Source organism: Geotrypetes seraphini, chromosome 2 (genome assembly GCF_902459505.1).
Source record: "Geotrypetes seraphini chromosome 2, aGeoSer1.1, whole genome shotgun sequence".
Lineage (NCBI taxonomy): Eukaryota > Metazoa > Chordata > Amphibia > Gymnophiona > Dermophiidae > Geotrypetes > Geotrypetes seraphini.
This window is the reverse complement of record NC_047085.1, coordinates 289,463,346-289,488,747: the sequence shown is the minus strand read 5'-3', so window position 1 is coordinate 289,488,747 and position 25,402 is coordinate 289,463,346. Positions and strand designations below refer to the sequence as shown.

Sequence of the window (25,402 nt, the reverse complement as noted above, 5' to 3'; positions counted from 1 at the left end):
CTAAGAAAGGGCTTAAAGGTTTTGTCTTCCTGCGCTATCTTCTCCTCATAAACTTTTTTGGCTTCTCTTACCACTTTATGACACTTTTTTTGGTCTATTTTGTGACAGTTCCAGGCTTCCATCGTTTTTTCTCGTTTCCATTTTTTAAACGAGTTCCTCTTCTCCCTCACTGCGTCTATTACCTCTTTGGATAACCAAGCTGGTTTACCTTTGTTCTTTTTATACCTTCCTTTGGATATCCTCGGAATATGAAGATTCTGTGCTTCTGTGATGGTGTTTTTCAGTAGAGACCATGCTTGTTCAACTGTTTGGATGTCTGCTGTGCCCTTCCTAAGCCGTTTTCTAACCATAGTTCTCATTCTGTCATAATTTCCTTTTTTGTAGTTAAAGGTCGTGGCTTTAGTCTTGATTGGTTTCCCCTTACCGGTGCCAATGGTAAAATTGATCATATTGTGATCGCTTGTTCCTAGAGGGACCGTAACTTCTACATCTGCCGCCCTTCCAGCAATGCCATTTATGACCAAGTCCAGGATTGCATTTCCTCTTGTCAAATCTCCTACCATTTGTTCAAGGAAGCAATCACCTAACATTTCAAGGAATTTTAACTCCCTGCTGCAGTTTGACGTTGCCAATTTCCAGTTGATCCCCAGAAAGTTGAAGTCCCCCATGATCGTTGTATTTCCCGATTTACTTCTACGAGTAATTTCCTCCATCATTTCATTGTCTGTTTCCTCAGTCTGTCCCGGGGGTCGATAATAAAGTCCAATTTGTATGTCTGCTTCTTTTCATCCAGGAATCTTTATCCAGAGAGACTCTAGTTTACCATCTGCTTCTGTATCTCCTTCTCTAACAGACTCTATTTCTTCTTGGACATACAGGGCAATACCTCCCCCTTTTTGCCCGACCCTATCTCTTCTATATAGTTTATATCCTTTCAATGCCGTGTCCCATTCATTCTCTTCTTTCCACCATGTTTCTGTTATTCCTATGATATCGAGTTGTTTTCTTCTTGCTACTTCTTCCAGCTCGCCCATTTTGTTTCCTAAGCTTCTGGCATTCGTGTACATACATCTAAATCATGCTAATTTCCTGGATTTACTAGTCCTCACATCCTCTTTTGAATCCTCTTTTGTATCTATTTGATCCTTTATATCGGCTTTTGTAGTATCTTCCTGATCTTGCCCTATATCAGTGCAGTTGCTTGAAGTTACCTCCACAGGATATCCTGGTGTCCGGGCCATCGACCAGTTGTCGACTGTCGGCTCTCCCCTGATCTTTAGTTTAAAGCCTTCTCAATGGATTTCTTTATGTTCTCAGCCAGGACCCTCGTTCCCTGCTTGGCGAGGTGTAGTCCGTCCTTTCTATAGAACCTGCTTCTTCCCCAGAATGTTGTCCAGTTTCGCACGAAGTCGAAACCCTCCTCTTCGCACCAACGCCTCATCCAGGCGTTCACAGCTCTCAGTTCATCCTGTCTCCTTGCATCCGCTCTCGGTACCGGAAGAATTTCCGAGAAAGCCACCTTCACCTCCCTGACCTTCAACTGCCTTCCAAGTGAGCGAAGTTGGTCCTTCATTTCTTCCCTGTCATACTTCCGTCCGCATTAGTCCGTCCGCATAGTAAAGTTTCTCCAACTTTAGGTTTTTCTGGACAACCTACCCGGAAAACTGCAACAATCATGATGGCAGCTGCAGAAGACAGAGTACATTATGAAAAGGTTTTTCGAGGGCAGTCAATCAAGTATAAAATAAATTTGGAAACTTGGTCCTCCAAACTCTTGCGTAAGCCACAGCAGTCAACCATTTTCTAGTCTGGAGAAATGTAACAATCACATCCTCCTGATAAGCTTTCTTTCTCAATTTCAACTTCTTACACAACATGAAATAAGACCAAAAGGTGAGGGATCCTCTTTTTGCACAGGGCCTTGTGACAATAGACCCCTCTGGGACAGCAGCTAGATGGGGCTGTTGATCTGTAGTTGGATGGGTACTCTGCTTATCACTGGCCACACTGGAAAGACATGGAGGAGCTAATTGGTTAGCCAAGGCAGGAGAAAGGCATCTATGACCTCAAGAGCTGAACTCCTTCCATCTGTTGAAGGACTGGGGGGGGGGGGGCATTGTTCTTTGTAGCCATTAAGCCCATGATGAGATGTCCCTATTTGAATGATATTTAAAAAAACATTTGTTTGGAGAGCTCCCACTACCTGGATCCAACAGAGTTAACACTGGACAACAAATTTTTACAAACGTTTTGCTTCCTTAAAACACTCTGGTGATTAGACCCCTTCAAAAAAAACACAAATATAATTTCCCACTGACTGTATCAGGTAGGAATTTTGAGAAACAGGATATTATCTTTAATTGGTTATAACATGTTTTAATGCACAAAGTTTCTGATATGCTGTGATAGTTCGCCATGGCTAAAAGTGTTTTCCTGCTGATTTTCATTTGTCGGTGTCAGTGTCTCAGTGCATCCTGTTGCAGTGTCCAACAATAGTTAGCCAACAATGATGGATTCCAGTTGCTCTTAAATCTTTTTTCCGTTAGTGGCAATGTCCTGGTGAAACCTTTCCCATGTTCGTCGCTGACTGCACCACACCAAGATTTGCAGGGAAGAAGTCCAAGTGTGAATGTAGGAAGTGCATCTTCAGTGACATGTTGCACTTCATGGTTTTGTATACTCTAAGAAGTTTGTCAACCAGTTGAATATAGTTTGGTGCTCTGTAACTTCCAAGAAAATTCTCAACGACATCCTTGAATGCTTTCCAGGCGATTTTCTCTGGCCCAACTAACAGATCTTCAAATCCCTCATCATTGATGATGTGTCTGATCTGTGGACTGACAAAAATGCCTTCCTTAATCTTGGTGTTAGTTATTCTTGGAAACATCTGTCTTAGATAAAGAAAACCTTTGCCTTCCTTGTTCATCACTTTTTCAAAATTTTTCATCAGCAAGTTTTATGTGAAGAGGAGGCAAAAATATCTTAGTTGTGTCAACAAGTAGTTCATGTACCAAATTTTTCTGTCCTGGAACCAAATTCTTACAGAGTGGCTCCTTAGCATTGCTGTCCCATTCACAAATAAAACAAAAGTACTTGGTATATCCAAGCTGCATTCCAAGTAGTAGTGCTACTACTTTAATATCACTGTAGATGTTCCTATTGCACTTTGTGTACTGGATATGCTTTAACGGCAGTTCCATGTTTTCCTATGTTTCTTTCATGTGTGCAGCATAGCCAATAGGTATCGATGGGTAGATATTGCCATTGTATAACAACACAGCCTTGAGCTTAACACTGACAAATCAATAAAAAGACGCCACTCCTGGGTCATGCACATAACCAAAGCTGTGATAAACCCTTCAATGTCAGTGCAGATACAGAAGTTTTCAACCTGTGCAAGGAAATTTGTTAAATTGTCTTGGCGGATTCGAAAAGACAGAAATTTTTATACCTGACAAGGGCAAACACCATCCCTGCAGTTTTGAACTCAATAATTCTGCTTTTGCTTTTCACAAACCTAAGTCCCTGGCTAGGTCGTTTAATTCTGATTGTGTTATAAGATGAGGCTCACTAGATGTACATGGTTCAAAATCAGGATCAATTTCACTGTCAGTGCTTGGCTGGTGAATTGCAGAATCTGTTGGTTTCGTTTAAGCTCCATTTCTCTGATGGCGTCAGTACCGGAAGACTATCATCATGGTCTCATGGCTGAAGGAAGATTGGGGTATTCAACTGATTTCTTATTTTTATCAGAGAACCCAGATACATTTGTTGGACAGAAGTAATAGTCTGTCAAATGATCTTTCAGTTCTTGCCATATCATTGGGATAGCAAATGAAATTGACTTCCGAGTACCTCAAAGCCAAGCTCTTAGATCAACAGCATATTTTGTACAACAAATGTGAGGAACCCATGGTTTGTTTTGATTACCAACATTGTAACCGAAGTACAGCTAATATGCTTTCTTAACAAGTCGAGTCATGGTGCGTTTTTGAGGCTTAAGAATGAACCCGCCACAAATGTAGCAGAATGTATCACAGCTGTTGTTGACATTGGTAAGACATTTTTGCTGTCACAAATTTTCCTATAGCAATTAATAATTAACTGGTTTACTAATTAAGTTACTTATATAGACAATACTATGCCTTGAAGCATCAAAATACACCTGAACTGACAGACACATAATGAAGATTATCCCTGTATGCAAGCTGTTTTTAAATAGTTTTTCAGGGAGCATCCATCAAGGAAAATCCATCAAGACCAAGTACAAGCATGCCCAGGATGCATCATTTCCATGGACATTATGCAACCTGCCCTGAATGTACGCCTGGACATTGTGACAAACCGAGTGCCAGCTCAGGGTTTTGCCCCATGAAAAGACAGGATTTTCCCCAAGCCCCGTTGTAGGAAAGCAGATCAAGTTAGTGCTTGGACTACAGGAAGAGCTGACTGCCCCCTTGATAGCCTTGACTTGGCTGAGGTAAGCCCGAGTTCACCCATGGGTTTAGTACCCAATAGTATGCCTGTCCCTTTAAGACAGAGCTGCCAGAGGCAGGAGAAGGAAGTCTGGTTCAGCAGTATGAAGCACCCTATCTTTTTTTCCCACTCTAGCTTAGGGGGCATGGCTTGGAGCTGCTTAAAGGCAAGATCAGGTTACATGATCAAGAGGGCTGGAGCAAGGGAAGCATGAGCAGGGAGCAAAGCAGAGGCACTGAAGAGTGCAGAGACTGGGAAGCAGCTGGAGTTTCCTCCCAGTACTGACAGCACAGACTGGGTTATACAGGAGGTGGATGAGGTTTCATCTAGCTCAGCTGCAGATTTGCCTTCACTTCCAGAGGCCATTGAAATTTCAGAATGAATGCCTGACGTCTGTGAATATCCTGAGGCTATGTAGGTCAACTAAACCAGCGTGAGTTTGTGTATTACTCTGTCTTATGGTGCTGGGTTGGCTGCATGAAGAATTGTGTTTTGTTTACTAAATAACAAATGCTCTTGCTCACCTGAAAGCTGAAAAGTTATATTTTTCCTTGTGCTCTGAAACCAAAGTATTTTGGGAAAAGCTTATGTTGAAAAGGAAAGAGTTTGAAGCAGTTTTTGTTTGAAGCAGTTTTTCCTTTTGTCGTCTGCTGTAATCAGTGTGCGCCGTTCAGCTGAGGCTGCTCTAGGGGGTTGCCACGGAGACTAGAGGTAGATTATGATCTGCAGGCTGTGTGCTGCATTCTCTTCTAGCACTGCTGAAGTTTTCCCTGAATTCTCTGTATGAGAGATACTGTGTGGTTTCAAGAACTGTTCAGAAACTATAGCTACAATAGTACTGCTGAAATTGATGAATGAACTGTTTGAATCAATTCTGTGATAAGAACTGTGACTGAAGCGGTGTGCACACATTTCTTCCTGATGTGTATGTTATGCTAAGAGCTGTCATTGCCATACTTTTCATAGACCACCTCAACAACAGCCTTATCCTGAAACAACAATCAGGAATTCATTTATTTTTGATTACTGTTCTAATTTTGTTTTCACTTTGGACTACCCCAGTGAAGTTAACTGGATCAGTTTTATCCAGCTTTAGTTCAAAGACTGTGACCAGTTTATTGAAACTGATTTGTTTTCTTTTGATTGATGAAAGTTACATTACATTACATTACATTACATTAGTGATTTCTATTCCGCTTGTGCCTTGCGGTTCTAAGCGGATTACACGTTAGAAGACTGGACATTTCCAGTAGCATTGCAGTACATATAATCAAGAATGCGTTAAGTTACAATTGTTATTCTGGACTTTTCCAGGATAGATTGGTAGTAGATAGTAGATAGTGATAGGTTGTTTAGACGAATAGAGATAATATTGTCTGGATTCTGTTGTTTAGACGAATAGAGCTAATACTGTCCGGATTCGAGGTGTTGCTGGTGGTGGTGTTAGGGTAGTCATGAGAGCATTTTCTAATACTTTTGTGAGGTTATGATGATGGGAAGTGTTTTTTGAAGAGATGAGTTTTGATTTCTTTTCGGAATGCTTTAATGTCTATTGATTTGGTCAGTAGATTGGTGATGGTAGTATCGATCTTTGCTGCCTGTGTCGCTAAAAGGCTGTCATATAGTTTCTTTCGTCGTGTTCCTTTGAGAGGGGGGTGAGTGAATAGGCTCTAAGTTCTCCTTAATCTGTGTGAGAGGTTACGGTGTAGTCTGTTGTTTAGGTAGCTGGGTGCTGTTCCATGTATTACTTTGTATAGTAGACAATAGAATTTGAACTGGGATCTTGCTTTTATTGGTAGCCAGTGTGAGTCTAGGTATGCTTTGGTGATGTGGTCATATTTGCCTAGTGAGTAGATGATTCTGAGGGCTGTGTTTTGAACTGTCTGTAATTGTTTTATCATGTAGTTTGGGCATGATAGGTATAGGCTGTTACAGTAATCTACAATACTCAGTACTAGGAATTGTACTAATATCTTATATTGATCTTTGTTGAAGAATTTTCTTATTTTTCTTAGGTTACGTATTGTGAAGTATGCTCTTTGGATGATTTTGTGGATTTGAGACTGCATTGTGCAGTTTCTGTCTAGTAGAATTCCCAGGATCTTGAGTGTGCTTTGCATTGGGTACTTGATTGTATTTACTTCTAGTTCTGTGAGAGATGGTTTTTTTTCCCTTTCCAGTAGTAGGAATTTAGTTTTTTCCGAGTTCAGTTTTAGTTTATGACTTGACATCCATTTTTCTACCGTTTCCATTATCATTTTCAGGTGGTTTGTGGATAAGGGGTCTTGAATATTAAAGGGGAGGAGGATAGTTATATCATCTGCGTAGCTGAATGATACTGTGTTTAGGGCGTCTAGGGTTATGCCTAGGGATGCTATGAAGAGGTTAAATAATATGGGTGACAATGGTGATCCTTGTGGTACTCCACATGGGTTTGACCATGGGTCGGATATGTGCTCTTTTGATTTGACTTTGTATGTTCGTGTTTTGAGGAAGCTTTGGAACCATTTGTGAACATTACCTGAGATTCCTATTGCGACTAATATCTGGAGTAGTGTGTGATGGTCAACTAGGTCGAATGCCGCAGAAAGATCAAGTTGAATGAGAAGCAGCTTGTTTCCTTTGCTGAGGTGTTGTCGGGCAATGTCTAATAGTGATACCAGTAGAGTTTCTGTGCTATGGTTGGATCTGAATCCAGATTGTGATGGATGTAGTATGTGATGGTCTTCAAGGTAGTTGGAGAGGTGTTGTGCGACAAGGCCTTCTGTTATTTTAATGTATAGTGGAATTGAAGCGATTGGTCTATAGTTTGCAGGATTGTCTATAGGACCTTTGGGATCTTTTAGGATAGGTGTAATTATGATTTCTCCTAATTCCGGTGGGAAATGACCTTCACTTAGTGTTGTTTGAAGCCATAGTGTGAGGCTAGCTTTAAATTTGGTGGAAGCTGTTGCTAGTAAGTATGAGGGACAGTTGTTCAAGTCACATGAGGATTTGCTGTATTTTTTGTAAAGCCTGTTCAAGTCTGACCATTGTATCTTTGGGAAGTTTGTCCATATCCTGTCTGCTGGGATTGCTTCGTCTGTTTTGGGATTGATTCGTATTTCTTCTATGTTGATTCTTGAATTGTTGAATGTGGATCTAGTTGTGATGATTTTGTGTTTGAAGTGATCCGCTAATTGGGTGGCTGTGGGAGTTTGGTTTCCTTGGGTGGCGAGAAATGGTTTGGTATCAGTGAGATTTCTTAGGATGTCAAAAAGTATTCTTGTGTCTGGTTTTTCGGTGCTGATGAGTTTGGAGTAGTAGTTTTTTCGTTTTTCCTTCAGTTTGGTATTGTATTGTTTGATTAGGATTTTCCATTCATCTTTGATGTGATTGTGTTTTTGTTTTTTCCATGTCCTTTCTAATTGTCTGCATTTTCTTTTTAGTTGTAGAAGTTCGTCATCGAACCATTTATTAGATGGTCTGTCTATTTTGTTTTTGTTTTTTATTGGAGCTAGTTCGTTTAGTGTAGATTCACTGAGGGTCCGCCAACTGTTTATGAATTCTTTGGGGTTGTTGGGGTCGATTTCGGGGTCGACTGTATTCCAGAATTTGTGAGGTTCGATTTTCGGTCTGAATTTGATGAGTGTTTTCTTTGGGATGGGTTTGTTGTTATTTTGAGCCCAATTGATGGTGAATGAATATTTGAAATGGTCTGACCATAGAGTAGGGTGCCAGGACCCGTTTGAGATGTAGATGTTTTGTGTGTTTTGATTTGGAGATGAATAAGCTGCTATATCGAGTTGACCTTTTTCGTGTGTGGGTTCTGGGTTGAGAATTTGATAGGATAAAGTGTTGAGGTATGAGAGTATATCTGTTGTTTGTTTGGATGATTGATCTTCTAAGTGGAGATTTAAGTCTCCGAGGATCAAGTTATGTGTGGAGGAGAGTGAGTTCTGGAAGATGAATTCTTCAAGTTCTTGTTTTGAAGTGTTCCATTTACCTGGTGTAATGTAGCAAATAAGACAGTTCAGGTTTCCATTGAGTGATTTGTCAGATATTTGGCAGGCTAGCAGATCAAGATAAGGGGTGGAGTGTTTGGTTAGTATGTCGATGTTGAGATTGTTTTTTGTTATGATTGCTAGACCTCCTCCTCTTCTGTTTTCTCGACATACTACTTCAAGTTTATATCCTTTGGGGCAGAATTCTGTGATGCTTGGATCTGACTCAGAGGTGAGCCATGTTTCGGTTAGGAAGAGACAGCCTAGATTGTCTTTGGTCAGCCAATCTTTGATTAATTCTGCCTTTGGGCTGACGGATCTGATGTTCATGTAAGCGCAAGCAATTGTAGTGTATTTTGTGGTTGGTGTAGTGGTTGTATTGATGATAGTTCTTGGTGAGGTTTGGTATTTTTGTGTGTTTGAGTTAGGTTTTGGTGGGGGTCTTTTTCCCCAGATGGTGGGGATGCTGGCTTGGCTGGATAGTGGGCATGGAGTTAGCGTTCTAGTGGTATGCAGTTTTCTGGTATGTTGAACAGGTCTGTGTGTTGTTGTTAGGATAGGGATGGTTTGTATTTGGTAGCCTGTGGTTTTCCATTTTGCTATAAATGTGGCAATTAGTATGAGGGCAAGAATGAGGTTGTGTGTACGCAGTGCCATTTTTTTTTTTTTTTTTTTATATTTGTGAAGACTGCGGTTTAGTAGTTATTTGAGTTGGTTGTGAGAGTGGATGTATGGGTTGTGTTCAGAGTTCGCTGGAGAGGTGGCTGGAGAGGCAAGGGCTCTAATAGAGAGCAGAGTCCTCCTGCTTGCATGGCGTCGGGCGGAGGAAGGAGGGACAAGATGGCAAAAACTTCCTCCTTCCTCTGCCTAGGAAGTCGCTGGGTGGGGGAGGCTTTCGGTGGCCCTCAAGGGCTGAAGAAAAAGTCCGACTCAAAAGTCGGTCTGCGTTCGGCGATCCGCGGTTGCTGGAGCGGCAGGGGCTCTAATAGAGAGCAGAGTCCTCCTGCTTGCACGGTGTCGGGCGGAGGAAGGAGGGACAAGATGGCAGAAACTTCCTCCTTCCTCTGCCTAGGAAGTCGCTGGGTGGGGGAGGCTTTCGGTGGCCCTCAAGGGCTGAAGAAAAAGTCCGACTCAAAAGTCGGTCTGCGTTCGGCGATCCGCGGTTGCTGGAGCGGCAGGGGCTCTAATAGAGAGCAGAGTCCTCCTGCTTGCACGGCGTCGGGCGGAGGAAGGAGGGACAAGATGGCAGAAACTTCCTCCTTCCTCTGCCTAGGAAGTCGCTGGGTGGGGGAGGCTTTCGGTGGCCCTCAAGGGCTGAAGAAAAAGTCCGACTCAAAAGTCGGTCTGCGTTCGGCGATCCGCGGTTGCTGGAGCGGCAGGGGCTCTAATAGAGAGCAGAGTCCTCCTGCTTGCACGGCGTCGGGCGGAGGAAGGAGGGACAAGATGGCAGAAACTTCCTCCTTCCTCTGCCTAGGAAGTCGCTGGGTGGGGGAGGCTTTCGGTGGCCCTCAAGGGCTGAAGAAAAAGTCCGACTCAAAAGTCGGTCTGCGTTCGGCGATCCGCGGTTGCTGGAGCGGCAGGGGCTCTAATAGAGAGCAGAGTCCTCCTGCTTGCACGGCTTCGGGCGGAGTTATCTGTGCTGTGTGTCAGGAACATGATACAGTCACAGTGTTGAAATCTAATTTGGCCAGTGGCCTATATAAACCTTTGGTTTTTTTGGCCATTGATCATTGAGAGGAAAAGACCATACTTACCAAGGTATGCAATTCTAGGCAGTTGCCTAGATCTTTTACAAGTCCTGAAGGGATCCTCTAGTTACAGAGGACATGCTGGGATGTTGTTTGTCACAGCCAAAGCACGCTAAAGGAACAAGTTAGGCGCCTAAGGGTAACATGCCCACACTATACCTAGCAAGGTATAACGTGAGCAATCGGCCTATATTAAGAATTAGGCTAAGAATTAATTGCATTAGCCTGAACATATAACAAGAAATGTACTTTTTTGTTAAAACATTCTGTGATAAGTAATTTTAAAAGTGACTTTTGTGATCAGCAGCCAAAAATCTGTTAAGATACACCTGAAAGTGTTGAAGAAGCAAAAAACTAATTCACCTGAACATTCTGTGTGCCCATTAATAATAATAATAATAACAGTTTATATACCGCAATACCGTTAAGTTCTATGCGGTTTACAGAAGATTAGTGGAGTACAAGTTGAGTTGACTTAAGGGATGTGGGAACAATGGGGAGAAAGGGCAAGAGAGGGGAAGGAGGGAAGTGGGTCAGCTGTCTAGGTATTTCAGGAATAGGTGAGTTTTAAGTGCACTGCTGAGAGCAAGAAGAGATGATCTCCACCCATTGACAGTAGAGGAACGACTCCCATGCTAGGGGAGCAGTCTTTGTTCCTCCTTGTCTGCTAACATAGGCTACTGTTGTACTGTTGGAAAAAACACAAACAGCTTTACCCTTCAAAAGGGCAGAAAATGCCTATAAGGCATGTCTGATGGCTCTCAACTTAAAGCCAGTAGGAAAAGGGCAGTAATGATGCCCCTGTATGACTCTGGGCACAGATACTGTGTGTTACACACAAAAATCTCTGCCCCATTAAAAAATCCCCCACCTGCCAATGATGGCCCTCCCCAACGTCCCCCCCTCCCAATGACGGAACTGTCCCCACCCCCACAGTAGTGAAAATAGCAGGAGGGATAACCACTTCCTCCTGCCATGCTGACCACATCCCCATGCAAGAAAAAATGGCAGGAGGGATGTCCACTCGCTCCTGCCATCATGAGCCCCCCTCCACACATGGCTTTACAAAAGGTAAATCGTGCCAAACGAACCTGATTTAATTTTTTGATTGGGTGACCAGAGAGCTGGATCGAGGACATATGCTAGATGTAATTTACTTGGATTTCAGCAAAGCCTTTGATACAGTTCCTCATAGGAGGCTGTTGAACAAACTTGAAGGGCTGAAGTTAGGACCCAAAGTGGTGAACTGGGTCAGAAACTGGCTGTCGGACAGACGCCAAAGGGTGGTGGTTAATGGAAGTCGTTCAAAGGAAGGAAAGGTGAGTAGTGGAGTCCCTCAGGGATCAGTGCTGGGGCCAATCCTGTTCAATATATTTGTGAGTGACTTTGCTGAAGGGATAGAAGGAAAAGTGTGCCTTTTTGCAGATGATACCAAGATTTGTAACAGAGTAGACACCGAAGAGGTAGTGGAAAAGATGAAAGAGGATTTGCAAAAGTTAGAGGAATGGTCTAATGTCTGGCAACTAAAATTCAATGCAAAGAAATGCAGAGTAATGCATTTGGGGATTAATAATAGGAAGGAACCGTATATGCTGGGAGGAGAGAAGCTGATATGCACGGACGGGGAGAGGGACCTTGGGGTGATAGTGTCCGAAGATCTAAAGGTGAAAAAACAGTGTGACAAGGCAGTGGCTGCTGCCAGAAGGATGCTGGGCTGTATAAAGAGAGGCGTAGTCAGTAGAAGGAAGAAGGTGTTGATGCCCCTGTACAGGTCATTGGTAAGGCCCCACTTGGAATATTGTGTTCAATTTTGGAGACTGTATCTGGCGAAGGACATAAGAAGACTTGAGGCGGTCCAGAGGAGGGCGACGAAAATGATAGGAGGCTTGCGCCAGAAGACGTATGAGGAGAGACTGGAAGCCCTGAATATGTATACCCTAGAGGAAAGGAGAGACAGGGGAGATATGATTCAGACGTTCAAATACTTGAAGGGTATTAACGTAGAACAAAATCTTTTTCAGAGAAAGGAAAATGGTAAAACCAGAGGACATAATTTGAGGTTGAGGGGTGGTAGATTCAAGAACAATGTTAGGAAATTCTACTTTACGGAGAGGGTGGTGGATGCCTGGAATGCGCTCCCGAGAGAGGTGGTGGAGAGTAAAACTGTGACTGAGTTCAAAGAAGAGTTGGATGAACACAAAGAGTCTAGAATCAAAAAATAAGATTAAATATTGAACTAAGGCCAGTACTGGGCAGACTTGAACGGTTTGTGTCTGTATATGGCCGTTTGGTGGAGGATGGGCTGGGGAGGGCTTCAATGGCTGGGAGGGTATAGATGGGCTGGAGTAAGTCTTAACAGAGATTTTGGCAGTTGGAACCCAAGCACAGTACCGGGTAAAGCTTTGGATTCTTGCCCAGAAATAGCTAAGAAGAAAAAATTTAAAAATTTAAATTGAATCAGGTTTGGCAGACTGGATGGACCATTCAGGTCTTTATCTGCCGTCATCTTCTATGTATCTATGTATATGTTACACACACATAATGGCAGGAGGGATGCCTACTCCCTCCTGCCAACAGAAGCCCCCCCCCTGTGCCAGGCAGCCCATCCTTGAACCATCCCCTACCCTACCCTCTTCCACCACCCAAAAAAAAATAGCAGGAGAGATACCCATTCACTCCTGCCACCAGATGCTCCCTGACCCCCCCCAACCTAGTACCTTTTCACAAGTTGTAAGCAGGAAGGATGTGGTCCCACATGCTCCGAAGCCTGCAAATCAGGGTCTTAGGTGTCACCCTCTGTATCCTAGGGGGTGGGGTTGGCATGGCAGGAGAGAGTGTGGTAGTGGGGACATCGGGGTTGACTTTTTTCTTTTTAATGGGGCAGATATTGTGCGTAGCACTAACACCTGTATCCATAGGAAAAAAAAAGAAAGAAAAAAAAAAAAAAGGTTTCCTGCCCCGAACAGTTGAATGGCAGGAGCTGCTTTCAGAGCTTCCCCTGCTGGCTTTGCACATTTGTAAGTCACTCTCATAGTGATCGGACATGAGAGGTGATGATTACAACAAGCCTCTGTGTGAATCATTTGCATGTAAAATTTTTGGGGCTCCTTTTACGAAGCCGCGTTAGCGGCTTTATCGCATGCGACTTTTTATCATGCGCTAACCCCCGCACTAGCCAAAAAACTAACGCCTGCTCAAGAGAAGGCGGTAGTGGCTAGCGCGTGCTATTACGCACGTTAAACCGCTAACGCAGCTTCATAAAAGGAGCCCTTAGTGTATCAACAGCTCTTTTAGAATTGGTCAAAAATTGGATTGGAGCAGACCCATGCAGTCTTACCAATCCTGTTTAGTGCATCTGGTCCTCGGAGTTTAAAATCACAATTTGTATGCTTTCATTAGCATAAAAGCTAAAGAGCAAAACTTTTATTGCCTGTTGGGAGATGCTAGCATCAAATAGTCAATGTACTGTATACTAACCAGGTTTTTATTCAAATCATTTTGTAGATTCACATTATATACTATATACTGTGAATGCTAGATCAGTTTGATTTTAAAAATTATATCTACCTCTGTTCTTTGCCTTCAAAATAGAATAACAGCACCTACTGATGTCAGCAATCACAGTTAGAAAGAAGGATGGATTTTCTCTCACACGTTGGTTAAATGGAAGCTGGAGGACACATGCATGGAACCTAGCAATTAAAAATGAAAAATATGAATAGTCAAATATATAAAATTCCTAAACAAAAAAGCAGTCTGACTTAAGGATTGAAGAAAATAAAATAAAAAAATCAAAATAGTTCATAATGCTTTAAATATTAGCAAACTGAAAAGATTATTCAACAAAAGTTGTGTGTTGGATAAATGTCCCTTATGTCTCTTCACATGCATTCCAAAGACTATATAACACCATTAGGGGCATTTAAGACATCCAAAAAACCAGCATAAATTGGCGCTAGGAAATCCAAGTGCTGATTTTCAAAACCATCTTTTTGGATGTTTTGCAAGGCATCCCAGCCCCTGTGTGTCCAAAACTATAAGGGACATGTTGGAGTTGTGATCTGGGCTGGCTTTTGGCAGGCTTAGACTTGGACATCTTACAGTAATAATCAAACCTTTCCAAAGACGTCCTGGACAGAACTTAAGATGTTCTGAGCTAGATCTGTTTTAAAAGCATCTAATGCCAAAAAGGTACCCAAACTGACCAAATAGCCACTGGAGGAATTAGGTTATGACATCCCCAATCACCCACTATGGTCTGAGAACCTGGAGAACTGGGTGGCGTACCTAACATATGTGACACCCGGGGCCCATCATTTTTTGACCCCCCACCCCCATCTGTACGAAAAACATTATTTCTAGTAACAAGCCACACGTCACACATGAGTACCTAGGAAAAGGCAGCATCTTACATATACAGTGAGTAGTACAACATCAATACACCCATTGTAAAACTAAACAAGCCAGACTAGTACAGATCAATCCTGCAGTCAATCCTAACAAAAAACCATGTCTTTCGAACACACAGAAAACACCTTCGCCTAGTATGGAATATGTCATCATAAACTAACCCCTCCCCCTTTTACAAAACTGTAGTGTGGATTTTAGCCATGGTGGTAACAGCTCTAACGCTCATAGAATTCTGAGCATCAGAGCTGCTACCACCACGGCTGGCGCTAAAAAACGCTCCACAGTTTTGTAAAAGGGGGGATAAAATAGAAATACATAGACAAAGGTTAAATTGAACCAGTAAGAAGCTGGACTCTGCATACAGTGCACCACAGAAACAGTGACACATGTCTCCTAAAGCAATAAATAAATAGAAAATCTTTTTCTACCTTTCTCTTCTGTGGTTTCTGCTTTCCTCATCTTCTTGTAACTCTCTTCCTTCCATCCACTGTCTGCCCTCTCTCTTCCCCTATATGGCATCTTCTCTCCTTCTATGCCCCTTCCAGAAACTGTATGCCTCCCCCTTCCATCTCTCCTTTCACCCCCATTGGTCTGGCATCTCTCTCCTCTCCTTCCCTCTCCCACACCTCTCCTCTGCAATCCCTTTCCCTTTTTTCCCTCATTTTCCTTTTCAATTTATTTTCTGCATTTGTCTAGATTACGTTCTTACTACCCTCTCATCAATGTCCTTTTTTACTGTCTACCTAAAGCTTGCCATCTCTTTCCCTCACCTCTCCAGTGTTTCCCTAACTCAATCCTTTTCTCCCCATCACGTGCCCTCCTTTTATTTATCCCCTCCTTCCATCATGTACCCTCTTTCTCCAACCCTTCCATCTAGTACCTTCTCTCTCTGTCCACTTCCATCCACCGTCTGCTCCCCTCTTTCTCTCCTCCCATTATCCTTCCTGCATTTGCTCCCTTATCTCTCCGATCTGCACTTCCTTCCAGCATAGGCTCCCAATTAGCATCCAATGTCTGCCCTTTCTCTCGCCATCTAACCCAATTCAATCAGCATCTGCCCCCTTTCTCTCCCTCCAATATCCTTCCCCCTTATGTCTCTCCCATTTCTCTGTACATCAATTCTATCAGCACCACACTTCCATACCACCCTGCCCCCTTTCTTTCCCTCCACCACTCTTCCATTCCAGCAATCCTGCTCCTTTCTCTCCCTTCATGCAGCAAGGTCCCACGATGATTGTAGCTGCCGGCTGCCAGTCCACCCCACACCGATGTACTTGCTCTGGAGCGGACTCAGCAGCTGCATGCTGGATGGTCCCGCGATGACTTGTCTGCTGACTCTGCTCCAGAAGAAGTAAGTTACGTCAGAGGAGGTGGACCCGGCAGACGCAGGGAGTTGTGGCAAAGTCCCGCAATGACTGCTTCTGCCGGGTCCACCCCCTCTGAAGTAACTTACTTCTTCCGGAGCAGAGCCAGCAGACGAGTCAGCGCAGGAACTTCCTGCACCTCAGCACGGCTGCCGACTCTGCTGCAGAGAAAATAAGTCAGAGGTAAAATGACCATTTATTTTCATCAAAAGGGGACATCTATTAATTGACTGTGTATCCTTTCTTTCATTTCTTTCTTTCTGCACTCAGGCCCAACAATTGTCCCTTTCTATTCCCTCCCTCCTTTCTTCCCATGTCCTTAGTGCCCCCAGTGCCTCCGTCCTGTGTCCATAGTGCCCCCAGTGCCTCCTTCCTGTGTCCATAGTGCCCCCAGTGCCTCTGTCCTTAGTACCCCCAGTGCCTCCTTCCTGTGTCCATAATGCCCCCAGTGCCCGCTTTCCGTGTCCTGAGTTCCCCCAGTGCCTCTTTCTCATGTCCTTAGTGCCTCCGTCCTGTGTCCATAGTGCCCCCAGTGCCTCCTTCCTGTGTCCATAATGCCCCCAGTGCCTGCTTTCCGTGTCCTTAGTGCCCCCAGTGCCTCTTTCTCATGTCCTTAGTGCCTCCGTCCTGTGTCCATAGTGCCCCCAGTGCCTCCTTCCCGTGTCCATAGTGCCCCCAGTGCCTCCGTCCCGTGTCCATGGTGCCCCCAGTGCCGCCGTCCCATGTCCATGGTTCCCCCAGTGCCGCCGTCCCGTGTCCATGGTGTTCCCAGTGCCGCCGTCCCGTGTCCATGGTGTCCCCAGTGCCGCCATCCCGTGTCCATGGTGTCCCCAGTGCCTCTATCCCATGTCCCCAGTGCCTCTGTCCCTTGTCCATGGTGTCCCCAGTGCCTCTGTCCCATGTCCATAGTGCCCCCAGTGCCTCCGTCCCGTGTCCTTAGTGTCCCCAGTGCCTCCATCCTGTGTCCTTAGTGTCCCCAGTGCCTCCTTCCTGTGTCCATAGTGCCCCCAGTGCCTCTGTCCTGTGTCCTTAGTGCTCCCAGTGCCTCTGTCCTGTGTCCTTAGTGCTCCCAGCGCCTCCGTCCTGTGTCCATAGTGCCCCCAGTGCCTCCGTCCTGTGTCCATAGTGCCCCCAGTGCCTCCTTCCCATGTCCTTAGTGCCCCCAGTGCCTCTTCTTATGTCTCCCCACTACCTTCCAGATTTTGGCCACCCCCAAAGCCAGCCTGCTTGTCTACCTATCTCCCTCCCTCCCTGCCGCGCTAAAGCCAGCCAGCTTGCATGCCTACATCCTGCCCTCCCTGCCGCAGAAAAAAAAAAAGCACCTCTCCCCTTCCTTTCCCCCGGCCGCGCCACTACAATCCTAACACCCCCCGCCGACAAGAAGTCTTTCCAAAGTGAATTCTGACGTCGGAGAGGATGTTCCAGGCCAGCCAGGCAGTGATTGGCTGGCCCGGAACATCGACATCAGAATTGACATCGGAAAGACTTCTTGTTGGCAGGGGGAGGTAGGATTGTAGCGGCGCCGCCGGGGGAAAGGAAGGGCAGGAGGACCCAGACCTGGCCGGCTGTGCACCTCCCCAAGCCATGCAGCCGAGGCGGGGTGGACCGCCCCCTGCCCCCCACTTGGTATGCCACTGATTACCACTGCAGCTCTTTGTAACTCTGGCCATGTCACTTAACCCATATACAAAATAAGTACCTGTATATACTGTAATATGTAAACTGCTTTGACAGATTTGGATAACATGGTGAATGAAAAGAGAAATGAAACGGTGGTGGACAGAGTACAATAACCTAGATTCCTTAATGTGTTGATAGAGACCAGGTAAGACTGAAGAGTGATAAAATGTGAAAGCTTTATGACAGGGGAAGAACGGAGTTAGAGAAATGACAGCATAAGCAGTTGGAGGACAACAAGATTGATGTGATGGCTATGAAGGTAAGAGTAGCAGCAAATAAATGTAATAAATAAATAAATAAATAGTGCTTCTAAAATGACCACCTTAATGTGATTAGAATTATTTATTTATTTTGATTTATATCCTGTGTGCCCCAAAGAGCTCGGAATGTGTTACAAGGTAACATACATAATGATTAAAACAAACAAAATACAGATAATTAAGCAGTATGGCTATAGTGGAAGTTGTCTAATACAGATTCATCCTGAGTTGGTGATACAGAATAAATATTAGGTGAAGAGGCAGGTTGTTTTTATTGCCTTCCTAAAGTTCAGAAGTCCTTCGAGGGATCTGATGTGTGGAGATAGTTGATTCTAGTATCTTGGTAAGAATTGGGAGTAGGATCTGCATCTGGCAATTTCTAGTCGGACGCTGCAGGCAGGGAGTAATTGTAGCCGTGTTTACTCCTGAGAGCAGAGGGGTTGGTTCAGGATGTAGATAGTAGTTTGGCTGATATGTAGCAGGGCACCATGGGTATGGACCTGAATGCGAGCACTAAGCCTTTGAAAATGCAGTGTTTGGCAATGGGTAACCAGTGCGCTGACGCTAGTGAATGCAATACTGGATTGTGGGCATGAAAGTTATTTAAAAGTCTGATTGTTGCATTTTGAACATGGAAATGAAGATTTTTTGCTGTTAGACCATTAAATAAAGCATTGCAGTAATCCATGTGGGAGAGGACGCAGGCATAAATAGGAAGATTCTACAGTCATGATGTTCTAGTGTGACTTGGAAATAAACTCTCTTCCTATAAAAGTGGTAGAATCTATTATATTTTAATCTTGAAACCTGATTTCTTGGAGCCTGATATTCAGTGCTATTTAGCTGAATGGGAATAACTCCTGGCCAATTCAACAGCACATAGCCATCTATGCACTGATATTCAGTGGGAGATGGCCAGCTATCTCCAACTGAATATCTTGCTTGACGGACAGCCCAACAAAGACAGTCATCACCAATATTCATCAGCTGACTGGCTAAGTTCAGTGGCCAGGTAGAAACATAGAAGATGACGGCAGATAAGGGCCATAGCCCATCAGGTCTGCCCACTCTACTGACCCACCCCCAAGTCTACTATCCTAGGGATCCCACTCCTGGTGACAGGTTCCCTTGGCTTAACCCTCTAAGGGATCCCACATGGGCATCCCATTTGCTCTTAAATTCTTGCACGCTGTTTGACTCGATCACCTGCACCGGGAGCTCGTTCCCAAAGATCAACCACTCTCTCGGTGAAGAAATATTTCCTGGTGTCGCCATGAAATTTCCCGCCCCTGAATTTGAGCGGATGCCCTCTTGTGGCTGAGGGTCCTTTGAGAAAGAGAATCTCTTCTTCCATATCGATACGACCGGTAATATACTTAAACATCTCGGTCATGTCTCCTCTCTCCCTTCATTCCTCGAGTGAGTACAGCCGCAAATTTTTCAGCCTTTCCTCGTACGATAGATCCTTGAGCCCCGAGACCATCCTGGTGGCCATCCGTTGCACCGACTCTACTCTCAGCACATCTTTTCGGTAGTGTGGCCTCCAGAATTGCACACAAATGAGGTCTCACCATGGTTCTGTATAATGGCATTATGACTTCAGGCTTCCGGCTGACGAAACTCCTGCGGATGCAACCTAACAACTGTCTTGCCTTAGATGAAGCCTTCTTCACATGATCAGCAGTTTTCATGTCTGCACTGATGATCACTCCCAAGTCTCGTTCTGTTGAAGTTCTAGTTAAGGTCTCGCCATTCAAGGTGTAAGTACTGCACGGTTTTCTGCTGCCGAGGTGCATGATCTTGCATTTCTTAGCGTTGAAGCCCAGCTCGAGGATCAAAGCTCTGCGGTAGGTAGACCCACCTAAAAAGTAGGTCTATCTTTGGCCGCTATGACTTGGCTGGACAGCCAGTGAATATTAGCTTAATTGGCTATGTCTTGGCTGGCCAAAACTCCCTGGAAATTCAATGGAGGACACCCAATAAAGTGCTGGCATTGAATTTCCAGGTAGCCACGGACTGACTGCAGGAGACAGCCTGTTATATTCCATGATCTGAATATTGGGCTTTTGAAAAATCCTTTGTGCCTTTTTTATCTAGTGTTTTATACTAGGCATGTCTAAGGACTGAGGTTGAAATATTAAGTCTCACTATCTCCATTCTGCTGATTATTGATTACCTCCTAATTTTTTGTTACCTTTAGTGAAAATTAAGGATTAACTAAAGACAGTAAATGTTTACAGACATATTTCCTTAAAAGTTTCTCAGTTATAAAGTCCTCTGATAGCTTCTAGCAACAAAAGGAATTCAGTTCAATCAGTCCATGTAACAGCACAAAGTCCTGAGATTCTACGTGAGAAAGACAATCTAGGCAGTTCTAAGTAAAACAACATGATCTGCTAAATGCCAATGTAGTAATAACAGGTTAATAAATAACACAGGTGGTCAGGGCTGCTGTAACTATATTCCCTGGGAAACTTTTTCTCACATTAAGGAACAGGGAAACTTTACACTATCAGCACTTTTCCAGACAGAAGTAGCTGCTAGTCAGATAAGTGCTGCTGCCTCATTGTATCCATGAATTTTTAGTAGTACTATCTGGATAATTCTGGGGCAGAGTGAGGGTGGAGAGTGAGCATTTTGCCCAACTATCAGGTTAGCAACCATAGTTTATTATCTGGATAAATTTAGGCCAACAAAAAAAACGGTCTATAATTTATACAGATAGTTTACTGGACAGCAGATTGAATATTTCTTCAATCCAGGTTATGGTGGTGTTGACTGTTCTGTCTATACTGTATATTCAGTACTCCTCAATCACATTTAAATACTGCAGTCAGTATTTATAAAGCATGCCCAAGCTCATAACATGCCACGAGAGCACACTGGCTTCCACAATTTCAAAATAATTCAATATAATACAATATAATGCAAATAGTGAAGGAGCGCCCTCTGCGTGAAATTGAAAGCTCTAAAGAGTAGCTCAATGAGCGACTCTGGTGCTTACATGCAGTGCCCCAAATGCCAAGCCCAAAGACCCAACAAAAAAAGTTTTAATAACAAGCTCATTTCCAGACCTGTTGCTGCCTTGCTTAACCCTTATCCGGTTCCTGAGGAAAGGGCTTTAGCTCTAAAACCCTGCTGGGTTGAACCGTGTGGATACAGGACTTCAATTATGAATCCAAGAACTGTAAGGACGCCACTGACCTTCGGCACACACAGATTAAGTGGACTTCAATTCAGCTAAGTACCTGGAGTGTCTTTTGATTATTGCTTGTTATTCAGACTTTTTTTCTCGAGTCTGTGGGCTTGGCATTTGGGGCATTGCATGCCACTTGAGTTTTAAGTTTTTTCCTGGCATTCCTCACATATTTATGTGAACTTTGTTTTCACTAATTAATTTCTGAGCACTAATTTGCACAAGGGAGCGTCCAGATGATGGTGTGTGGCTGGCCCGTGTCGAATTGTCAGCTCTGCTTCCTGTAAGCACCAGAGTGATTAATTTGAGCTACTCTTTAGAGCTTTCAACTTCACGCTGAGGGCGCTCTTTCACTATTTACATTATAATGAATAATTTTTAAATTGTAGAAACATAGAAACATAGAAAGATGACGGCAGAAAAGGGCTATAGCCCATCAAGTCTGCCCACTCCACTGTCCCACCCCATTAAGTCAGAGTGCTGCTCGACCCACGTAGAGATCCCACGTGGATGTCCCATTTATTCTTAAAGTCGAGCACGCTAGTGGCCTTGATCACCTGCACCGGTAGTTTGTTCCAGTGATCCACCACCCTTTCTGTAAAGAAATACTTCCTGGTGTCACCACCAAATCTCCCTCCTCTGAGTTTCAGCGGGTGCCCTCTTGTGACTGAAGGTCCCTTAGGAAAGAATATGAGGTTTTCCACCTCGACACGACCTGTGACGTACTTAAATGTCTCAATCATGTCACCCCTCTCCCTGCGCTCCTCCAGAGAGTAGAGCTGCAACTTGCCCAGTCTTTCCTCGTATGAGAGACCCTTGAGTCCAGAGACCATCCTAGTGGCCATTCGCTGGACCGACTCAGCTCGAAGTATATCTTTACGGTAATGTGGCCTCCAGAATTGCACACAGTACTCCAGATGAGGTCTCACCATGGTTCTGTACAGTGGCATTATGACTTCAGGTTTACGGCTGACGAAGCTTCTATTGATACATCCCATCATCCGCCTTGCCCTGGATGAGGCCTTCTCTACTTGTTTGGCAGCCTTCATGTTTGCACTGATGATTACTCCCAAGTCCCGTTCTTCTGAGGTCGTAGCTAGTGTTCTCTCGTGGAATGCTATGCTCTTGGGCATGCCCTACCTTCATTGATTGTGTCTTTTACACATTTGAGATTTTTTTCCTTGGGGCTAATCTTTGCAGCCAATATTTAAAACAAAAAGTCAACCACAATATCAAGCTATATGTTACTATCAAAAATATCTCGGCGAGAGGGAGAATTAGAAGGGCTTGAGCATGTGCAGATGCATGCTCAAAGCCGGCAGAGGCAGGAAGAAGATCTTCAAGCGGCACCGGCATGTCCTGTGGGCTGGGCTGCGTACCGGTGCCAGACTGGGGGGTGAATTAAAGTTGGTCGAGCGGGGGTGCCTGTTCTCACGGGAGGGGGGCCTTTGCCAGCGGGGGGGAGCGATGCTGGTTCTCGTGCCGGTGCCAGACGGGGGATGAGTTAAAGTTGGGCAGGCAGGGGGTGCCTGTTGTCGCGGGGGGGGGGGGGGGTTTTGCCAATTTGAGCGGGGAGGGGGGGGCTTTTCGAGCGGTGGGAGCGATGCCGGTTCTCGTGCTGGTGTCAGTTAAAGTTGGTCGGGCGGGGGGTGCCGGTTCGCACGGGGGGGGGGGGGGAGGGGGAGCGATACCGGTTCTCAGAGTGGGTGCTTGCAAATTGAGTCAATACTCTGTTTGCGAGACAAGTTTTGCCAGAATGTTTGGCTCGTCTTGCAAAACACTCGCAAACCGGGTTACTTGCAAACCGAGGTTTGACTGTATTTACTTACACAAGTCTCTCAGGTACTATGTTCTATTGCATTATATTAGGGGCATTTTGCTGTTGCGCTATACCTAATGTGACCATTTATTTTTTTCCTCAAAAGGGGACATCTACTAATTTTCAGCCCCGCCCCCAATCCTACCCTAATCCCACCCCCAATTTCTTCCATTCATTTTTAATGTACACACAATATCTTATTAATTCATAATGGTAACCATAAAATTTTAAAAAACCATAAAGAACACTGTATGCAGAGAAAATGTTAATTATCATTTATATTTGTTTTATTTTTCACAGAGGTCAAGGCAGATGACTTTAAAATATGCAATGTCACCTCAGTAAGAACTATAGAAACATAGCCAAATATAGTGCAAAATATAGACAGCAGATATAAATTCTCAGAACTGACACATTTTGATCACTAAATTGAAAATAAAATCATTTTTCCTACCATTTTGTTGTCTGGTGAGTCTCTGGTTGCACTTCCTTCCGACTGTGCATCCGTTCTCTCTCTCTCTCCCTGTCCCCCCCTTTCTTTCTCTCTTCCTCCCATTTCTTTCTTTCTCCCTGCCCCCTCTTTCTTTCTTTCAAACCACAAAACTCTCCCCTGTTGCATCTTTGAAGAACGTTAAGCTTAGAGCAGGGTTGTCGCTGGCACCCAGGGCCATCTTACCTATTTGCAGGGGGTTTGGGCATCTCCCGCAGCTCCTCCAGGCTGTGGCTGTAGCAGTAGATCTCGTCGGGCACAGCCTGCAGTGAACAGTGCTGCTTGTCCACCGACTCCACATACTGGTTGCAGCGCCAGAGGGGGATGCATTTGAGCATGGCTGCTGCCGCCAAAGCCCGGGCTGCTCACATCTAATGCGCAGATGGGGGGGGGCCCTTCCTCATACTGCGGCCTAAGCCCCCGGGACGAACACTAGGCCAGGGCCATAGGGAGGGAGGGGGTGGTCCTGTGGAGATCGAGTTCAAGTGTGTAAACTGATGAATGATTCAGAAGCTCTCAGAGACTGTTTGCTTTCCTTAAGGTAAACACATTCTGGTTACTTAAAAGTCCTTTAATGCGATTGTAAAATTTCTCCCGGTGCTGGTTGAACAGCATAATGCTTTCTGGCTCTTCTTAGAACCAAAACTTGTCAAATTCGTACATCAGATAACAGTAAAACTGGTGGAAATGTTCCAACTGTGGGACTCCTGGTACCAGATTATACAAATGAAATTTCAGAGCATCACTCCTGAGTAAGCTGTAGGCCATCTCTGTCAAATTGATTACAACTATAGCATAGAAAAATCCCATTTTTGGATGATTTGAACGAGAAAGAATTTGACGCGATTCTTCTGTACACAAGATTGACCAGTCCTAGCATGCCCATGCCTCGAAAGTCTGTCTTGGGATCATCACCTTAGAAGCCAATGTCTCCCCACTGCTTAGTGATTTGTGGCTTCAGTGCTTGATTGGGCATTAGTAGATTCCAAAGCTCCGTTAATTGCTCCTCATGGTCCTCATTATTGCTGTCATAGGGCTGCTTTTGAAGATTTTACACACACAGATAGAGCTGTTTATAGCCAGATATTTGTAGCAAGCATACTCTCAGACTGAGCTTAAACCTTGGATCCTTCTGCACATGAATCTTCTTCGCTTTCATTATATCCATTAAACAGTTGTCCAGGTCATCCACAACAACATTTACTGCCCTTCGTAGAACCTTACTCTTTGAACATTTCAATGCGTATTCTACTCTGTGTGTCCTGGGAGCACCTGGGTTTAAACTGTCAAAAATTCTCTGTAATTCACATTTTCTGGTCACCTGTTTCAAAATCCATTTAATCCAAAACCTAAAGTTGTTGTATAACTAAGTATTGCCACAGGTGGAGAAGCATCTTAGAGTTGCCTTTCTGCTGCTGCTACTACTCCGCAGGGCTGAACCTCGTAGCAGTGCTTTTAAAAGAAAATGTTTTCCTTTCTTTTTTTCAATATGTCCGCGACAACTGAGCCAGCTTCCTTGTGTTAGACTGGCAGAATGAAAAGTCAGCGAGCGAATCCGTCAACTAGAATGAGCGATGAAGCGGTGTTACACCCGTTGCCATCATGAGTACCTCTGAAGAGGAAGAGGCCAGCATCAACGAGCTGCATGTCGATGGCTACAGGCACTAGAAATTCAAAAGGGCCGGAAATATCAGATGCTGCGCACATCTGCCAGTGCAACAGCACACGAGCCGAGGTCCCCAGGGCGCTCAGCGCTCCCCGCGCATTCTCTCTCAGCCCTCACAGCCAGCCACTCGCACCAGCAGGGAGAAATCCCGGGCTCCTTTTGGCCATCCCTGCACGTTGTCCCCAAGCACAGCTTCGGGACACCGAAATGTCCCGTTTTCAGAAAAAGAACTAGACTAGTTGCTCTCTTTCTGAAAAACGGGACATTTCAGCGTCCCGAAGCTCTGCTTGGGGACAACGGGACCGGGTAC

The 25,402-nt window shown here is 44.6% G+C and overlaps 1 pseudogene; it reads right to left on the bottom strand.

Moving 5' to 3' along the window:
* Nucleotides 1-13,784: 13,784 nt before the first annotated feature.
* On the bottom strand, nucleotides 13,785-24,820 carry LOC117353631 (annotated as a pseudogene).
* Between the last annotated feature and the right edge of the window lie 582 nt (nucleotides 24,821-25,402).